Here is an 18,277-nt window from a genome sequence, read left to right on the forward strand (position 1 = left end):
AGTTTAGCATAACCCTGATGCCAAAACCTGACAAAAATAAATCTCAATTTAGAAAATGGATGGCACAGTCATTAAAACAGTGGGATACTGATGCAGAAATAGATCAATAGGTCAGTGTAACCGAATCTTCCATGCATATATGAGAATTTAATTCATAGTAAGGCTGCCATTTCAAGTCCATGGAGACAGGCTGCAATTGAGACATTTGTGGCTATCCACTGAGAAAAATATAAACGTTCTTTATATTTCTATCAGTTGGTTAAGCGTCCAACTCCAGATTTCAGCTCAGGTCATGATATCAGGGTTTTGAGATCAAGCCCCACGTCGGGTTCCACGCTGGGTGTGGAGCCTGCTTAAGATTCTCTCTCCCTGCCCCACCTCACCCTACCCTCCCTCTCTGAAAGGAAAAAAAATATATCTATATCTATATCTATATCTATATATCTTGTAACAAAACATTCATGCACATACAAAAACATCCCAATGGATTAAATGTGCTTACCATGAAAAAGAAAACCTTAAGGGCGTTAGAAGAAAAATTCAGGTTGTTTTTATAATATTGGGCAGGAAAGGCCTTCTTCAAACAATACAAAAGGTGGAACATGTAAAACTATTCAGGCTGGACTATCTGTATGATAAAAGAAACCATGATCAAAGGTAAGAGGTAACAGAGTTCCACCTAGAAGATGACAGCTTAAGAAACTTCACAGACACACTCCCCAGAGAAACAAGCGAAAGGTAAAAACTATCTTAAAAATAACTATTAAATGTCTCTGCAAATTGTCCGAAGAACATACGGCAAATAAGGAAACACTTCCTCAGAAAACAAAAATCTACTAACCTAGGTAAGAACAGTGAGAGTCTGGCATTTGAACCATGATCTGCTCCCTCCCTCCTACCTCTCGAGCTCAGTGTGATGTTAGAGCTCTCCAGATAGGTATCGCCAGGAAGACGGGGCTCCCTCTCCCCTCAGCTCCCAACTATTACTTACCCATAGCTCACCAGTAAGGGCAGGCCACCAGTATTTGCCATCCTCCCGTTCCAAACTGAAGAGGTTAAATTCTTAATCAGTGAGCCCAAGAGGTCAGGGGCTTTCTTTCTCCAATCAGCCCCCACTCAGAGGACTGAGGGCTTACACCAGCCACAGCAGGCTGGGAATACTGCAGTCCTGGTTGCCCTTGCCCCAGTCTGACCACAGGACAGAGGTTCCAAATAGAAGCAGTAAGCCTAGAAGTCCCCCCACCCGCTACTGCCCCACCCAGAGGCCAGAAGAGTGGCTCAAAAATCTTTCCCAAGGAGGAGAAGCAGCCCAGAAGAGAGCTCCTAAGCTCTCCCCCCAAGCTCTCTGTTTATTTGAAACCAAGTCTGGGAAAACTGAAGCCTAAGAGAGCTCTTGAAAATAACGGCTCCTCCAAATGAAGAACAAGGAACAAAACCACAAGCCAACTATTTCACCAAGACAACCAGGGATAGAGGTGGCTAAGAAGGGGCCTCTCGGGGTCTGAATAAAACTCAGAGGCAGCTAAAGAATATTCCCACCTGAATTGAATCAGATCAGAGTGTGGCACAATTTATGCAACCAGGGCATTGTTGAAAACAATTAAAAAATACATTGGCAATTAGTGGAGCCTAACAGGTGAGTGTCACAACAAATGCGGTAGACAGCTTAGCAGAGAGATCAGAGGAGGAGACAAAGAGAGCCCTGCGAAAACTCCTGTCATTGCGAGTGACTGTGTGTACGTACACCCAAGTCTGCACTGACTGGGCAGTAACAACGCAGGCTTCATACTTTGGGGTAAACAGACTTAACTAAAATAGCCACGTCACTAGACAATTAAATAAGCAAATAACAACAAAGACAAGCCCCAGGGAAGGGAAGGGGGGTAGAAACGGGACCCGAATTCAGAGTGCTACGATATACTACCTAAGTGCCCAATTAAAAAAAAAAAAAATCGGGGATATTCAGAGAAGCAGGAACGTGTGACTCATCTACAGGAACAAAGACAAGCAATAGAAACTGCCTGCGAAAGGGCCGGTATGTTGGATTTAATAGAGAAAAGTCTTCAAATCCGCCAATGTTAATATGTTCCGAGAATTAAAGGAAATCATGCTTAAAGAAGTAAAAGAAGCTACCATGACATTTCTCATGAAACAGACACCATCCATTAAAGAGATACAAGTTATAAAAAGAACCCAGTGGATAATTTGGAGTTAAAAACGACATTGACCAAACAAAAGGTTTACTACAGGGGCTCAGTTATAGATGGGAGTTGGCAGAAGAAAACACAAAATTGAGGAAAACAGAGATTACACAATGCTAAGAACAGAGAGAAAAAAGAATGAAGTAAAATGAACAGAGTGCCCAAAAATGTGAGATACCTTTAAAGGCAGCAACCTACAAGTAATAAGATTACCAAAAGAAGAGGCCAAAAAAAGGAGTAGAAAAAATGAATCACAGACCTGTACCTCTGAAACAAATAATACATTATATATTAAAAAAAAAAAAAAGAAGATAGTAGGAAGGGAATAATGAAGGGGAGGAAATCGGAAGGGGAGATGAACCATGAGAGACTATGGACTCTGAGAAACCAGCTGAGGGTTCTAGAGGGGAGGGGGAGGGGGGTGGGGGGATGGGTTAGCCTGGTGATGGGCATTAAAGAGGGCACGTATTGAATGGAGCACTGGGTGTTATATGCAAACAATGAATCATGGAACACTACATCAAAAACTAATGATGTAATGTATGGTGATTAACATAACATAATAAAATAAAAAAATAAAAGTAAGTGATAACTAAAAAATAAGCTAAGAGGGTATTTGTGAGGATCAAGTCATGCATACAGAAGGGCTTCCACATCCGTAAAGCTCTGTGCAAATGTTATTACCTTACAGGCAGAGTGGGGTTCCAGTTCACCAGGCCAAAAAAAAAAAAAAAAAAGAAATAATGACTAAAATTTTCTAAAAATGTTAATCTACACAGGCAGGAAGGTCAAAGAATGCCAAGTACTACACATATGAAGAGATCCATACCCTGACACATCATAGTAAAAATGCTGAGGGCCAAAGTCAAAGAGAAAACCTTGAGAACAGCAAGGGAAATCATCACTTACAAGGTAAACCCATTAAGATTAACAGCAGATGTCTTATTAGGAAAAAAAATTAAAGAGGAGTCCAGAAGCAGGGGGATGATATATTCGAAGTGCTGAACGGGGAGGGAAAAAAAAGTCAACTAAAAGTCTCCTATCCCGCAAAACTACCTGTCAAAAACAAAAGCAAAATAACAACTCCCAGATAAACAAGAGCTGAGAGAATTCAACTGCTGGCAGACCTATTTGTGAGGAATAGGAAAAGAATTTCTTCAGGCCAAAAGGAAGCAAACCTGATGTAAATTTAAATACCCATTTTAAAAAAACAAAAAACACTGTTAAAGGTAATTATGTACTTATTAAACAAAGTATAAATGCACATTTTTTCTTCTCTGTTTTAAAAAGCGGTTTTAGGGGCGCCGGGGTGGCTCAGTGGGTTAAGCGTCTATGTTCAGCCCAGGTCGTGATCCGGGAGTCCTGGGATCCAGCCCTGTGTAGGGCTCCCTGCACAGCAGGGAGCCTGCTTCTCCCTCTCGCCAATCATGCTCTCTCTCTCTCTCTCAAATAAATAAAATCTTTAAAAAGTTTTTTAATTAAAAAAATATAAAAAGGCGGTTTTATAAGTCAATATGTATATAATCGGCTGGCTGGGCATCTAATGTATCAGAAATGTAATACATTTGACAATAACAGCACAAAGGAGGTTAGTGGGAGCAGAGCTGTATTTGTAAAGAAATGACATAAGGTGGTAGTTCAAACCCACAGGAAGAAATGAATAGAACTACACAGGGTTTAATTACTGTAAATATGTACTTGCTCACTGTTCTCAACTTCTTTTAGGAGACATACATTCATACATTGCTTATATAAATTATTATAACAATAAACGGTTGGGTTTGTAACAAGCCTGTATTAAATATGTGTAACAATAATATCATGAAAAGGTGAAAGAGGGAATAGAGCTTCATAAAAGTAACATTTCAATATATCCCAGGAATTAATATAAACCTGGAGTAGATTCTGATAAGTTAAAACGCTATGGTATGGCCTAAAGAGAGCACTAATAAATAACTTTAAAAATAATGAAATAACACTAGAAAATATTTGCTTCAGGAAAAACCAAGCAGGAATAAAGAAACAGGAATTAAGCAGCAATATTAAAGCGGGAATAAAGAAACAAAAAGATCTTGAGACATATAGGAAACCAAAGGCAAAATGCAGACATTCGTCTACATCAATAATAACATCAGATGTGAGCGGACTAGACAATCCAAGCAAGCCTCAGAGATTGTCAGATTGGATAAAAAAAGAGAGATCCAGCCATACGCTATCTACAAGAGACACAGTTTTGATTTGAAGGTACAAATAGGTTAAAAGAAAAAGGATGGAAAAACCTATATCTTGCAAGCAGCAATCCTAAAAAGCTATGGTGGCTATGCTAATATCAGGAAAAAAGACTTTTTTTTTTTTTTTAAAGATTTTATCTATTTATTTGACAGAGAAAGAGAGAGAGAGAGAGAGCACAAGCAGGGGGAGCACAGGCAGAGGGACAGGGAGAAGCAGGCTCCCCGCTGAGCAGACAAGCCCAATGTGGGACTCGATCCCAGGACCCTGGGATCATGACCCGAGCCGAAGGCAGAAGCTTAACGGACTCAGCCACCCAGGCGCCCCAGGAAAAAAGACTAAAACAAAAAATATTACTACAAATAAAGGAAAATGTTTTATAACGAAAAAAGCTCAGTCATAGGGAAGTTACAACATTTATAAACTTCTAGGCAGCTAAAAACAGAACCTGAGAGGGGCGCCTGGGTGGCTCAGTTAGTTAAGCTCCAGACACTTGATTTCAGCTCAGGTCATGATCCCAGGATCCTGGGATCCAGCCCCATATCGGGCTCCCTGCTCAGCGGGGAGTCTGCTTCTCCCTCTCCCTCTGCCCCTCCTCCCTGCTTGTGCGCTCCCTCTCTCTCTCTCCCTCTCTCTCTCTCTCTCTCTCTCTCTCTCTCTGGCTCTGCTCTCTCTCAAATACATACCATCTTTAATTTAAAAAATAAAGGAGCAACACTCAGTGGGGAGTCTGCTTCTCCCGTTCCCTCTGTCTCTGTCTCTCCCCCTGCTGGCTGGCTCCTGCTCTCGCTCTTAAATAAATAAATAAATAAATAAATAAATAAATAAATAAATAAATAATAATTTTTACAAACTTAAAAAAAATCGGAGCCCTAGAATGTGTAAAGCAAAGGCCGACAGCTAAGGCCAGCCAGGCAAGCAGAAGTAGCATCTGGAGGTGGTGAAAACGCTGTTCGAATGTTGGAGGCCAAATGTGGCAGAAGACAGGGAGAGCCCACCCAGTTTGACCACACGGTGGAGATCTGAAAGGACAGGAATGAGAAGAGGAGCCCAATTCCTGTACGTATATCTAAGTGGCAAACATGGTCAAAAGCTTGAGGGACACACGTTATGACTGCTTGTGTAAGTTAGCTTGACCTTCATATGTCACCATTTGGGGCTTTTGTAAAGGAAGTCTTTTTGCGATTGATGACAAATGGGCCTGAGCAGCATCCCCTTCATCTTTTTTTCCCCCCTAAACCCACTATCCGTGAATTTGATTGTGATTAGAGAGCCTTGGACATTTTGTCCTAAAGAATCCTTTCCCCCCTTCCCTTCCTGACCCTACTTGCACGGCTGTGGGGTTCTTTTTTTAAGGAAAGCAAAAGCAAAAATAAACTCCTGTCTCTGGCCCTCCAAACACATATTCTGTGAGATAACTGTGCATGCAACAAAGTGTTAATCCTGGGGTCTTATTTTATATAGTAGTCACATATTTGTTGCTTTAATTGGTGATAGATGACATAGTTAATAAAAAAGGCAAGATAGGGTGCCTGGGTGGCTCAGTTGGTTAAGCGACTGCCTTCGGCTCAAGTCATGATCCTGGAGTCCCAGGATCGAGTCCCGCGTCGGGCTCCCTGCTCGGCAGGGAGTCTGCTTCTCCCTCTGACCCTCCCCACTCTCATGCTCTCTCTATCTCATTCTCTCTCTCAAATAAATAAAGAAAATCTTTAAAAAAATTTTAAAACATTTTTTAAAAAGGCAAGATAGTTCCAGAATTTGAAAATGTAAATGGAAACTTATCTCCAGTCAAATAAAGTACAAATCCAGAATTAGTAAGGAGAACACTCTTCAAGGGATCGTGGTAAGGAAAAGGGGTGGGGAGAGGCACTCTTATAACAGAGAGAACACTCTGACCATAAGATCAGCAAGCGTCCCAAGAGTTAGGCCAAAAGGCTCTTTCCTTTCTAGAGAGGACACAGAGAACCCAGGGTGGAGAGATGGAACGAAAGGGTGGTGTGAACAGGCAGCGAATGAAGGAATGCTTCACCCTGAAGCCAGCCTACTCTCAGAAGGGCTGTGCCCTGGCTCCGACTGCCGGGGGGTCAAAGTTCAGAAACCCAGGGAAAGGACAGAACCTTAAGCAGAGCCTGATTCACAAGTATTTTGCTCCAGGTGTTCAGTAAACACAAGGAGTTCAGCTGATCATTTATGAGCTGAGGAATGGGAGTTTGGAGGGACCGTGACTGGTTTTGTCACAGCAAACAAGGGGGCACCTGTCAATCTCACCTGAGTCATATGGCGAAGGAAGCCTCCTTGCAGTAAGCACTTTCCTAGAACACAGACTGGGGAGATCTCTTAACCTTCACTGTTTTCCAGGATCACAGGGCGGCAGCAAAGCCCAACATCGTCAGTCCGCACACAATCCTACACACCAATGTCTATAGCACCTTTATTCATGATTGCCAAACAGGGAGCAACCAAGATGTGCATCAACAGATGAATGAATAAATGACCTCGGTGCATCCATACCATGGAATACTATTTGACAAAAGAAAGGAATGATCTTTCAAGCCACAGAGAGAGATGGATGAATCCTAAATTCCTATTGCTAAGTTTAAGAAGCCAGTCCGGAATGGATATATATATATATGTACATGGGCGCCCAGGGGTGGGTGGACCTCAGGACCTGGAATCTGAGAGGGTGGTAGAGGGGAGCTGAGCTGTCTGCACTGTTGCATAATCTGAGCCAGAGTTTGGGACCAAGCCCCCCTGCTTTTCCCAATTTAACTGTGGGCCTCAGCATGGGATGGGGCTGGGTGACTGGGTCTGGTCCCTGGTCCCAAATCTGTTTACACATCAATCTGCCTCACTGCTGTTCAGGGCCATGCCCGTAGCCATGTTTACAAGATTTGATGTGCAATAGGGTGGGGTGGGGACAGGGGAGAAACTGAGCTGGGGGTAGACTTGGGAGGCAGATTGTCTCCCTTGCCTCTGGCCCAGCAGAGCCTAAGCACTGTACTATCCTGGAGGGGCTTTGGACCATCAGAGAGACAAGGGCGTAGGGCAGAAGACACCACAACCATCAGCAATAAAGTTGATCCCAGGGTTTGCTTTGGTTTTTTTTAAAAAAAAAAAAAAAAAAAACAACAACAGGCGGAGTCAAGGGGAAGTTAGGCCGGCTCCTGGGCATTTTCGAACAGAACCAAGACCGCAAGCACAGAACCTACGTGTACGTACTGACTGTCACTGAGATTCTGGAGGATTGGGAAGATTCGGTTAGCATTGGGAGGAAGCGAGAGTGGTTCAAGATCGAAGATGCGATCAAGGTTCTCCAGTGCCACAAGCCCGTGCACGCCGAATATCTGGAAAAACTAAAGCTGGGCGGTTCCCCAACCAATGGAAACTCCGTGGCCCCGTCCGTGCCACCGAGCGACCCCTAGTACGTACCGCTCCTGCACAGACTTCTGCTTTCCGCCTACCTTAGAATAAATAGTGCCCGGAGCACCTCTCGCTCCTCGTGCGGTCTCACGGGGAGGAGGGGGGCTTCTTTTGTTTCCTTGGCAGACCTCTGAATCACGCTTGCAAACTGTCTCAGCTGCCAGGCACTGTTTTCAGACAATTTGCACGTTTTTCAGATGCTTTGAAAAGCGCTGCGTGGTAGCACTGTAACAGATTTCGGTAATCCTAAACCACATGGGTTTTGGGGTTTTTTTTAAGGTGCCTTAAGTGCTTGCCCAGCCTTTAGCGTGTGTGTACGTACACGTTGTGGTTTGTTTTATTACATTGCACACACGTGTGTGTGCGTGTGCACGTGTGCGTTTTGGTACCAATCTTGTGGTTTGTTTGGTAGTTGAACACCTTTAAAATCTGAACATCTTGAAAAACAAGCAAAAAACCCCGCCAGGGTTTTGTTGGTGGCCTCCGTGGCCGAGAACCGGTTATGGCTCTCCTCCAGCTTCAGTTCCAGGGTGTGAATCTTGTTCTGCAGGTAGAGCCGCCCGCTGTCCTGCTGCTCTGCACGCTGCAGCAGGTTCCCCACGTTTATCAGGCTGCCGTTGTGGGACACGAGGCCTTTGCGCTCCGTGGGGGCGGCGCCCGGCTCCGCGCTTTTCCCCGAAGGAGGCAGCAGGTCCAGGTTTCCAAAGAGCACCTCCTCGGGCAGCCCGCCGTCCGTGCCCACATATATGTGTGTGTGTGTATTCTCTGTGTGAGCCAATTATTTAAAAAAATTGTGTAAAGGCAAAAGTAGAGACAGCGGAGTGGTAAATAGGAATAGGTAAAGGACAGGTGCTATTTTAGCGCTGTGCGATAATGGAATGGCGCTTACTTGACACTATGCATTTGTCATTATCCACAGTAATTTACTGCACAAAGACTGAAACTTCATGTATGCACAATTGACACATATTACTAAGGATGTCAGGGGATATCAGGATGAAATGCAGAATGTAATTAAGGAATCTCACCACAGTCACGTATGGAAAAACTACACTAAGACAGGGAGGGAAACAGGGCTGACCTCAGTACCTTTGGAAATGAAGGAAGTCTATAAGGCTAAAAAGAAAAAAATTACACATGCAATGCGCTCTAGTGGAGAAATCTGTTGCCTATGGATGTACAGTGTAAGAAAACTGATACCATTATGCATGTGTACCGGAACCGGACGATTCATTGAATGGATGGTGGGTAATGGGGGCCAGGTTTCTCCCTACTAGAGTGGGAGGTTGCAGATAATGAGGGGCAGAGGCGAAAATAATCCACGCAGTAACAAATTAGACTTGGAGGCATCAGCATGTATTCATATTAGGGTTAATATCGAGATGGATGCTTACGTATAGACATTTGTATAGAAATGCGCATATATATGAGTTAATATGCACACAGCTATTTCTTTGTTTCGTCAGCTGAGAGGGCCTAGCAGCCACTTCATCCAAACAGCAACGTGGACACCTGGTACACAGATACTGGTTTCTAATACCTTCTCCTAACAAAAGGAAACAGTGTTCCTTGGAGAATTGGCTGCTTCTAGGATTAGAAGTGGAAATAGGAAAGATGAGGCTGGAATACATGCAACATGGAAATGTGCAAGATGAGCCTGAAAGCAAGGAATTGTTAAAAAAGCAAATCCCATACAATGGGAGTATACCAAAGGGACCTGGGCGCCAACTGACAGTGCTCCCAATGGCCAAAACTGGAACAATTTAAGAAAAAAAAAAACAAATAAGAAAATATTGGCTTCTCATTCAAATATTATTTAAAAGTCCAGGAGAACATTATGAGATAGATGATAGACAGACAGACAGATAGAGAGACAGATAGATAGGAGCATAAATAGATGTTCCATGCTGAAGAATTCCAAACAATTTATACACATCCTCTCCCCTCATGGAAAGTATGCATACCTCTTCATCAGTTAAGTGTGATCTGTTCCTAATGACCTCCAGAGCTTAGAGTGTGGAAAGGGGTAAAAAGAATAATTTTACGCTTGGAGAAACCCAAGAAACACAACTACACCCAGCAGACTAAGGTCCGCTTCACCGATCTTAAGTTAACGTTCATATTATGTACTCTTGATTTGACTTGATAAAAATGGCATTCTGTGGTTTTCTGCCGTAACTCACAACACCAGTTTAATCATGAGGAAAACATCAGACAAACCCCAACTGAAGGATAGTCTACGCCAATATCTTACCTGTAATCCTCTCTATTGTCAAGGTCATCCAAACCAAGGGAAGTCTGAGAAACTGTCACAGCCAAGAGAGGCCTAAAGTGACATGACAACAAAATGTCATATGATATAGGCTGGATGAGCTCTCATCACAGAGAAAGAACATGAGACAAAACTTAAGAATAAAACAGAGACTTCAGCTTTTCTGCCTCTCAGGTACCACCAGCAAGGGGGCCCCAGGGGCACCAGATAAACCAAGCAGACAAAAGTAGCACCACAAAGGCGCTGAAAGTTCTACTTTCATAGCAACTAGAGCCTCAGAGTGGAGGTCAGAAGCTGCTACACCTAAACAGCCTGGCTCCCTTCTAAAATAAAATATTTACATAGACTCCAGAGACTCCTATGGTAAAGGCCAAAGGATCAAAGATACAATAGAAAGTAACCCATTATAACGATAAACGAAATTTTCAACTTTTAATGCTTGGGGGCCCCAGGAGAGGTATACTTGAACTTTTACGGGGTCAGAATGACTTCAAAGCATGGGCTCTATTTCTGCCCCCAGCACATACTGTACATCAGCTTCATTCACAAATAACCTAAAAGAAACATTTCAAACCACAGAGAAAAGATCTTCTTTGTGGAGATTGTATATCCCAGGCAGCTGTCCTCACTTGGTCTCAAAAAAAAAAAATTCTCTTCCTCTCTCGCTTTTTAAAGAAATTCTACAAGGTTTGTTCATTTTTTGTTGACAGTTCTTGGCATAGTCCGCAGGATAGCAGAGCAACTTGCCTGAGAACACCGGGGGGTCCTCTGAAACTCAGCCCTCAATACCAGCATGGGCACCTTGGGCCCCTCTGACTTCTCAGCACCTCACAGGTGCATCTGGTGAGTTCTCCTGCTATCGGGACCTCCTCGGTTTGAGTTGACATTCCTGACTTGTATTCAAGACGTTAAAGGTTACCAGTGGGAATAACCTAGAGGGGGCACCCACAAGAAACCCTGCGAGGCTGTGTGCAGAGTACATCGGAGCCTAGACTTGCAAGTGCCTACTGAGATGGGAAAATTTCAGGATAGCCTGAGTCTCAGATGGCCCAAATGGGTTCTTTTGACATGTCCGAATTCGTTTCTCGGGCACACAATTAGAGAAAGCCAGCTACAAGGCGAAGTAGCCAGAAACTAGCAAGCCGTTTGGTTCAGTCAGTGAAGCCCCTGGCTTTTGGCCAGGAACCTACGATCACAGAGCTACTCGGGCTTCCTCTAGTTTGTTTGTTGCTGCAGCTTTGGGTATCTCTGCCCCCAAACCGGCCATGTTCTAACTGGAAATGGACAACCACCAACTAATGGATCCATAAATTATAATGCTGTCTTACAATTAGATTTGTGTCAGTAGAGGGGGGATATTTGGAAATTGGGTCTTCAATGTCCTCTCCACAAATATTAATGAAACACAGACTCACTTTTGTTTGCATCCTGACCGTGTGTATGTGTCCATTCGTGTGATAAACATGAGATATTTTCTCTACCTCCAGATGGTATTACTAAAATTAATTTGTAAAAGAGCTCTATTTAATCGGTTTAAAGGCAAGTGCTTGTAAAAACTGGGCGTTCTAAAGCTCAAGAGGATAAAAGCTGGTCCAAGTGTTTTTCAAGTTCCCACGATTTGAGATAACCTTCCCTACATTCATACGTTTATGTTAGTCCATACTAAAGATGCATCACAGGAAAGGACCGCTTGAGGGCCCCAGGAGATGAAGATGAACAAAATTTAAGGCACTGGGTTCCCTTCCCAGTGGTCAGAACAATGAGGAGGAAGAGGAGGCAGGCAGGCAGACACTAGAAATCCTAAATCCACCCCCGCTCCCCATGCACAAGCACCGGAACTGAGGCCCAAGCCACCGCCTGCTCCACTGCCTCTTCCAGGGGGCGGAAAGCCAACCAGACAGGAGATGGAGATTTGAAAAATTGTGAGTCCATAATTCTAAATCTGCCTCCAGCCTTGCCAGGGGGGTACCCCTGCCGCATTTGCCTCTGCCTCCTCCTGTTCCTGCACCACCACCTGAGCTGTTCACACAGCCAGCTCATGTATCATTTTTGGTGCCTCTAGCTCATTGGATCCCGCTGCCCTGACCCTCACTATCAAGGAGCAAAAGGCACCCAAGTTTTTGGGCCCCCTCCTTATGAGGTCAAACTGAAGCACCTCCCAAGTCAACATGAAGGAGCCCAAGGGCTCCCCTGGACTTCAACCACCCTCTTTAACCTCCCCACGGGAGCCCCAAATAAAATGGACCAGTGGGGAACAGGTTGATTTTTTTAGTGGATACAGGTACAACATATTCGATATTAAAGCTAATTTAAGGTTGCTGATTTGATTAAAATCAACTTCTCTTTAGTGTTATCAACTTCAAATATAATACAGATAACCAACTTTTGTTCTACCTGAATTTATTAGTTAAATTCATGTTATCTCTGTTGCGACCTGTCAGCAGAGGGGAGTTAATGGTTGATTTTGTCTGTCTCATGAAGTTTTCATGAAAATTTGTTAGGAACAAGTAAGTTAAATAAATAAAAACATTTATAGATAAACCTTTCAATGGCTTTCAAAAATTACTGGTAACCTAAAACTTTGAAGTTTTGCAATGTTAAATGATAAATTAGGTTAAATTCAGTGGGTATCTAAGTCTTTTCCAAATAGGATAAAATACTTAAGCATCAATTACTGAACATATCTTTGTCTGCTTTTGGCTTCTTGTTGCAGAGAAACTAAAGATACTTGGGTCTCTTGGTGAACATGCTTTGTGCCTTACCGAAAGACTGTACTATAAACAAAAGACGTTTCTAGAAATTTTGAAATATATTCACAGATTTGCCAATCTAAAGAATTCTGGTGTAAAAATTCACAGTTTCTTACATGTTAGTTTTCAGAGGCGACTAAGGTTTCCAAGAATTAAAATTCTGATAAGTATGATTGAGACGTCTGGAAAATGATAAAGAAAGCAACTCTGTATGTAGGAAAGTAGGAGATATGTAAGAAAACTATAAGGAATGAGAATACATTTTTGATGACAGAAAAGGAAATAAGCTGTCCCGAAATGAGACTCGTTAGGTAGAGAGGGAAGAATTAGCACAAAATTTAAATGCAAAAGAAAGTTATAGAAGGTCTGTGAAGGGAAATCTTTGGAAAAAGATTTTATGTGTACTCAGGAATAAGATTGGAATAATTGAGCCTTAAAATTACACGGATATAAAATTAAAAATTTGGCTTTCTTTCTGTAAAAAAAAAAAAAGGGACTTTCTTGGATTATTGATCTGCTCTTGATGAGAAATTATAAACAAGTTTTCTGTATTTTTTTTCAGGTCTTTGATTACTTAAGAAAACTAAATCTTCTCAATATGAAAGTAGCAAAGTTTTGCTAACAACTATACAACTTTCTGTAAAATCTGTTATGGAAACCTTGGTTAAACAGATAATTAAATATTAGGTTTTAGAATAATCAATGATCTTATGTAGCCACATGCTTTAAAAACATTCTGAGGCTTTCTTAAAAACCAAATTCCTGGAAATTCAAATCCTAAATGAAGTCTTTTTGAATAATTAGGCTTATTTAATATGTTAAGTTACATGGAAAGCAATCCTTATATCAGACAAATTAGATTTTAAAGCAAAAACTGTAAAAAAGATAAGGAAGGACACTATATCATACTTAAAGGGTCTATCCAACAAGAAGATCCAACAATTGTAGATATTTATGCTCCTAACTTGGGAGTAGCCAATTAATTAATACACCAATTAATTAATAAACCAATTAATAACCAAATTAAAGAAACACATTGATAATAATACAATTATAGTAGGGGACTTCAACACCCCACTCACAGCAATGGAGAGATCATCTAAGCAGAAGATCAACAAGGAAACAAGGGCTTTGAATGACACACTGGATCAGATGGACTTCACAGATAAATATACAAGGCATTCCATCCTAAATAACAGGATACACATTCTTCTCCAATGCACATGGAACATTCTCTAGAAGAGATAACACACTGGGTCACAAATCAGTCTAAAACGGTACCAAAAGACTGCGATTATTCCTTGCATATTCTCAGACCACAATGCTTTAAAACTGGAACTCAATCACAAGAAAAAATTTGGCAGAAATTCAAACACTTGGAAGCTAAAGACCACTCTGCTCAAGAATCTTTGGGTCAACCAGGAAATCAAAGAAGAACTTAAACAATTCATGGAAACCAATGAGAATGAAAACACATCGGTTCAAAACCTATGGGATACTGCAAAGGCGGTTCTAAGGGGGAAATACATAGCCATCCAAGCCTCACACAAAAAAATAGAAAAATCCCGAATTCACCAACTAACTCTACACCTTAAAGAACTAGAGAATAAGCAACAAATGCGGCCTAAGCCATGCATTAGAAGAGAAATAATTAAGATTAGAGCAGAGATCAATGAATTAGAAACCAGAAACACAGTAGATCAGATCAACAAAACTAGAAGCTGGTTCTTTGAAAGAATTAATAAGATCGATAAACCACTGGCCAGACTTATCCAAAAGAAAAGGCAAAGGACCAAATTAATAAAATTATTAATGAAAGGGGAGAGATCACGACTAACACCAAGGAAATAGAAACAATTATTAGAAATTATTATCAACAATCATATGCCAATAAACTGAGCTACCTGGGTGAAATGGATACCTTCCTGGAAGCCTATAAACTCCCAAGACTGAAACAGGAAGAAATTGACCACCTGAATAGGCCAATAACCAGTAGAGATTTGAAGCAGTGATCAATAACCTCCCCAAAAACAGGAGTCCAGGGCCTGATGGATTCCCTGGGGAATTCTACCAAACATTCAAAGAAGAAATAATACCTATTCTCCTGAAGCTGTTTCAGAAACTAGAAACAGAAGGGAAGCTTCCAGACACATTCTATGAGGCCAGCATTACCTTAATCCCCAAATCGGGCAAGGACCCCATTAAAAAGGAGAATTTCAGACTGATATCTCTGATGAATATGGATTCCAAAATCCTCAACAAAATCCTAGCTAATAGGATCCAACAATACATTAAAAGGATCATCCACCACGACCAAGTGGGATTTATCCCCAGGATGCAAGGGTGGTTCAACATTCGCAAATCAATCAATGTGATAGAACACATTAATAAGAGGAGAGAGAAGAACCATATGGTCCTCTCAATTGATGCAGAAAAAGCATTTGACAAAATACAACATCCTTTCCTGATTAAAACTCTCCAGAGTATAGGGATAGAGGGAACATTCCTCAAGTTCATAAAATCCATCTATGAAAAACCCACAGCGAGTATCATCCTCAATGGGGAAAAGATGAGAGCCTTTCCCTTAAGATCAGGGACACGTCAAGGATGCCCACTCTCACCACTGTTGTTCAACATAGTACTAGAAGTCCTAGCAACAGCAATCAGACAACAAAAAGAAATAAAAGGTATTCAAATTGGCAAAGAAGAAGTCAAACTCTCTCTTTTCACAGATGACATAATACTTTATGTGGAAAACCCAAAAGACTCCTCCCCCAAATTACTAGAACTCATACAGCAATTCAGCAATGGGGCAGGATACAAAATCAATGCACAGAAATCAGTTGCTTTCTTATACACTAACAGTGCAACTGTAGAAAGAGAAATTAGAGAAATGATTCCATTACAATAGCACCAAAAAATGTAAGATATCTCGGAATAAACCTAACCAAAGATGTAAAGGATCTATACTCTAGGAACTACCCAACACTCATGAAAGAAATTGAAGAAGACACAAAAAGATGGAAAAACATTCCATGCTCATGGATCGGAAGAATAAACATTGTTAAAATGTCTATGCTACCCAGAGCAATCTATACCTTCAATGCCATCCCGATCAAAATTCCAATGACATTTTTCAAAGTGCTGGAAAAAACAATCCTAAAATTTGTATGGAGTCAGAAAAGACCCCGAATTGCCAAGGAAATGTTGAAAAAGAAAAACAAAGCCGGGGGCATGACGTTGCCCGATTTCAAGCTATATTACAAAGCAGTGATCACCAAGACAGCATGGTACTGGCACAAAAAACAGACATATAGACCAGTGGAACAGAATAGAGAACCCAGATGTGGACCCTCAACTCTATGGTCAAATAATGTTTGACAAAGCAGGAAAAAACATGCAATGGAAAAAAGACAGTCTCTTCAATAAATGGCACTGGGAAAATTGGACAGCCACATGCAGGAGAATGAAACTCGACCATTCTCTAACACCATACACAAAAATAAACTCAAAATGCATGAAAGACCTCAATGTGAGACAGGAATCCATCCAAATCCTAGAAGAGAACGTAAGCAGTAACCTCTTTGACATCAGCCACAGCAACTTCTTTCAAGATGCATCTCCAAACGCTAGTGAAACAAAAGCAAAAATGAACTTTTGGGACTTCATCAAGATAAAAAGCTTCTGCACAGCAAAGGAAACAGTCAACAAAACAAAGTGGCAACCCCCAGAATGGGAGAAGGTATTTGCAAATGACACTACAGATAAAGGGCTGGTATCCAAGATCTATAAAGAACTTCTCAAACTCAACACCCAAAAAACAAATAATCAAGTCAAAAAATGGGCAGAAGTCATGAACAGACACTTTCCCAAAGAAGACATCCAAATGGGGGTGGGGGGATGGGTTAGCCTGGTGATGGGTGTTAAGGAGGCTATGTACTGCATGGAGCACTGGGTGTTATATGAAAACAATGAATCATGGATCACCACATCAAAAACTAATCATGTATTGTATGATGATTAATATAGTAAAATAAAATTTTTTAAAAAGTAGAGGCTACATAGTGGGAAAAAATCATACTGCTCTGTCAGGCTTACCTTGTAGTGTTCATCTTCCCAGCTATGTCATGAGGATATGTTAGAGATAAAAACAGTGAATGCACTTGACTAACAGTAACATCACTGTTAGGAAGGCATCTAGAGAATAACACATAAATAGTGACTATGTAACAGGATTAGACTAGGTACCTGAGAGACAGAGCTGTGCCATGGGGCCTCTGTAGGAAAGACAGGCTACAGAAAATAGTTGAGGGCAAATTCAGGTTCCAAGGCTGAATATGAGGAAAGGCAGAGGGAAAATTTACTTACCTGGGGTCTGGTTTTAGGAGCTCTGCAGCCTTTGCCATTACCAGCACTCCTTTCAGAAGAAAGAAACTGAAGAAGAGGAAATGCTGAGGTAGATAAAAACAAGCCATGGAAAAAATCAGCCTTTCTCTGAAGTTCCACGGCAGGAAAATCCAGGATGGGCTCTTCTTCATGCCTGTGTTGAAAAGATATCACCAACTTAAGTTTCCTTTACTCCTCCTGCACTGGGTAATAATTTCTTATAGATAGAAGTCCTGCACAATCCTGAAGCCCCTCTTTGTATGTGAGATACAGGAAGGGGTAGAACCAGCATTCTTCATTGGGAAAAGCACTAGGCCAGTCTGCCCCTTTTTATCTTTAAAACCTTGTCTCATCTAAGGGTAATCTGTTCTCCACTGTTAGAAAACCCTAGAACCATTTTTTTTTTTTAAGATTTTTTATTTATCCATTTGACAGAGAGAAACAGCATGAGAGGGGATAGGATCAGAGGGAGAAGCAGGCTCCCTGCTGAGCCGGGAGCCCGATGTGGGACTCGATCCCAGGACTCCGGGATCATGACCTGAGCCAAAGGCAGTTGCTTAACCAACTGAGCCACCCAGGCGCCCCAACCCTAGAACCATTTTATGACAATTCATTCAACATATATTAAATACCTATATAAGGTCAAACTGAGGACAGAAGACAAAAGACTCAGTCCTGCCCTAAAAAAAAAGTCACAATCTAGTACAGAGATCAACTCCTTATGTACATCAGAAATGTTGTGCCCCACTTCTAGAGATCAGATTCAATTAGTCTGGGGTAGGGATTAGACATCCTCATATTTTAAAACTTTCATAGGTAATTCTAATTTTCTTTTTTTAAATATTTTATAGTATTTTGCCCCCCTTTTTAAAAAATTTTATTTATTTATTTGAGAGAGAGAGAATGAGAGAGAGAGCATGAGAGGGGGAAGGGTCAGAAGGAGAAGCAGACTCCCTGCTGAGCAGGGAGCCCAATGCGGGACTCGATCTTGGGACTCCAGGATCATGACCTGAGCTGAA

General features: G+C 41.6%; 1 protein-coding gene across 2 annotated transcripts in view; it reads right to left on the minus strand.

The window, feature by feature from the left end:
- LOC123855933 (EZH inhibitory protein-like) overlaps positions 1 to 17,804 on the minus strand; it is an 80,989-nt gene extending 63,185 nt beyond the window's left edge. Inside the window, exon 1 of one of the 2 annotated variants that reach the window (XR_010406111.1) lies at positions 17,241 to 17,804. The gene's annotated coding sequence lies outside the window, so the exon portion shown is untranslated. The remainder of the gene's footprint in view (positions 1 to 17,240) is intronic. The other variant, XM_064574072.1, reaches the window with a different exon arrangement.
- Positions 17,805 to 18,277: the final 473 nt, after the last annotated feature.

The sequence above is a fragment of the Mirounga angustirostris genome, unplaced genomic scaffold, assembly GCF_029215605.1.
Source record: "Mirounga angustirostris isolate CCGP_5_RB_7025 unplaced genomic scaffold, mMirAng1.0.hap1 SCAF_11, whole genome shotgun sequence".
In the NCBI taxonomy this organism is placed as follows: domain Eukaryota; kingdom Metazoa; phylum Chordata; class Mammalia; order Carnivora; family Phocidae; genus Mirounga; species Mirounga angustirostris.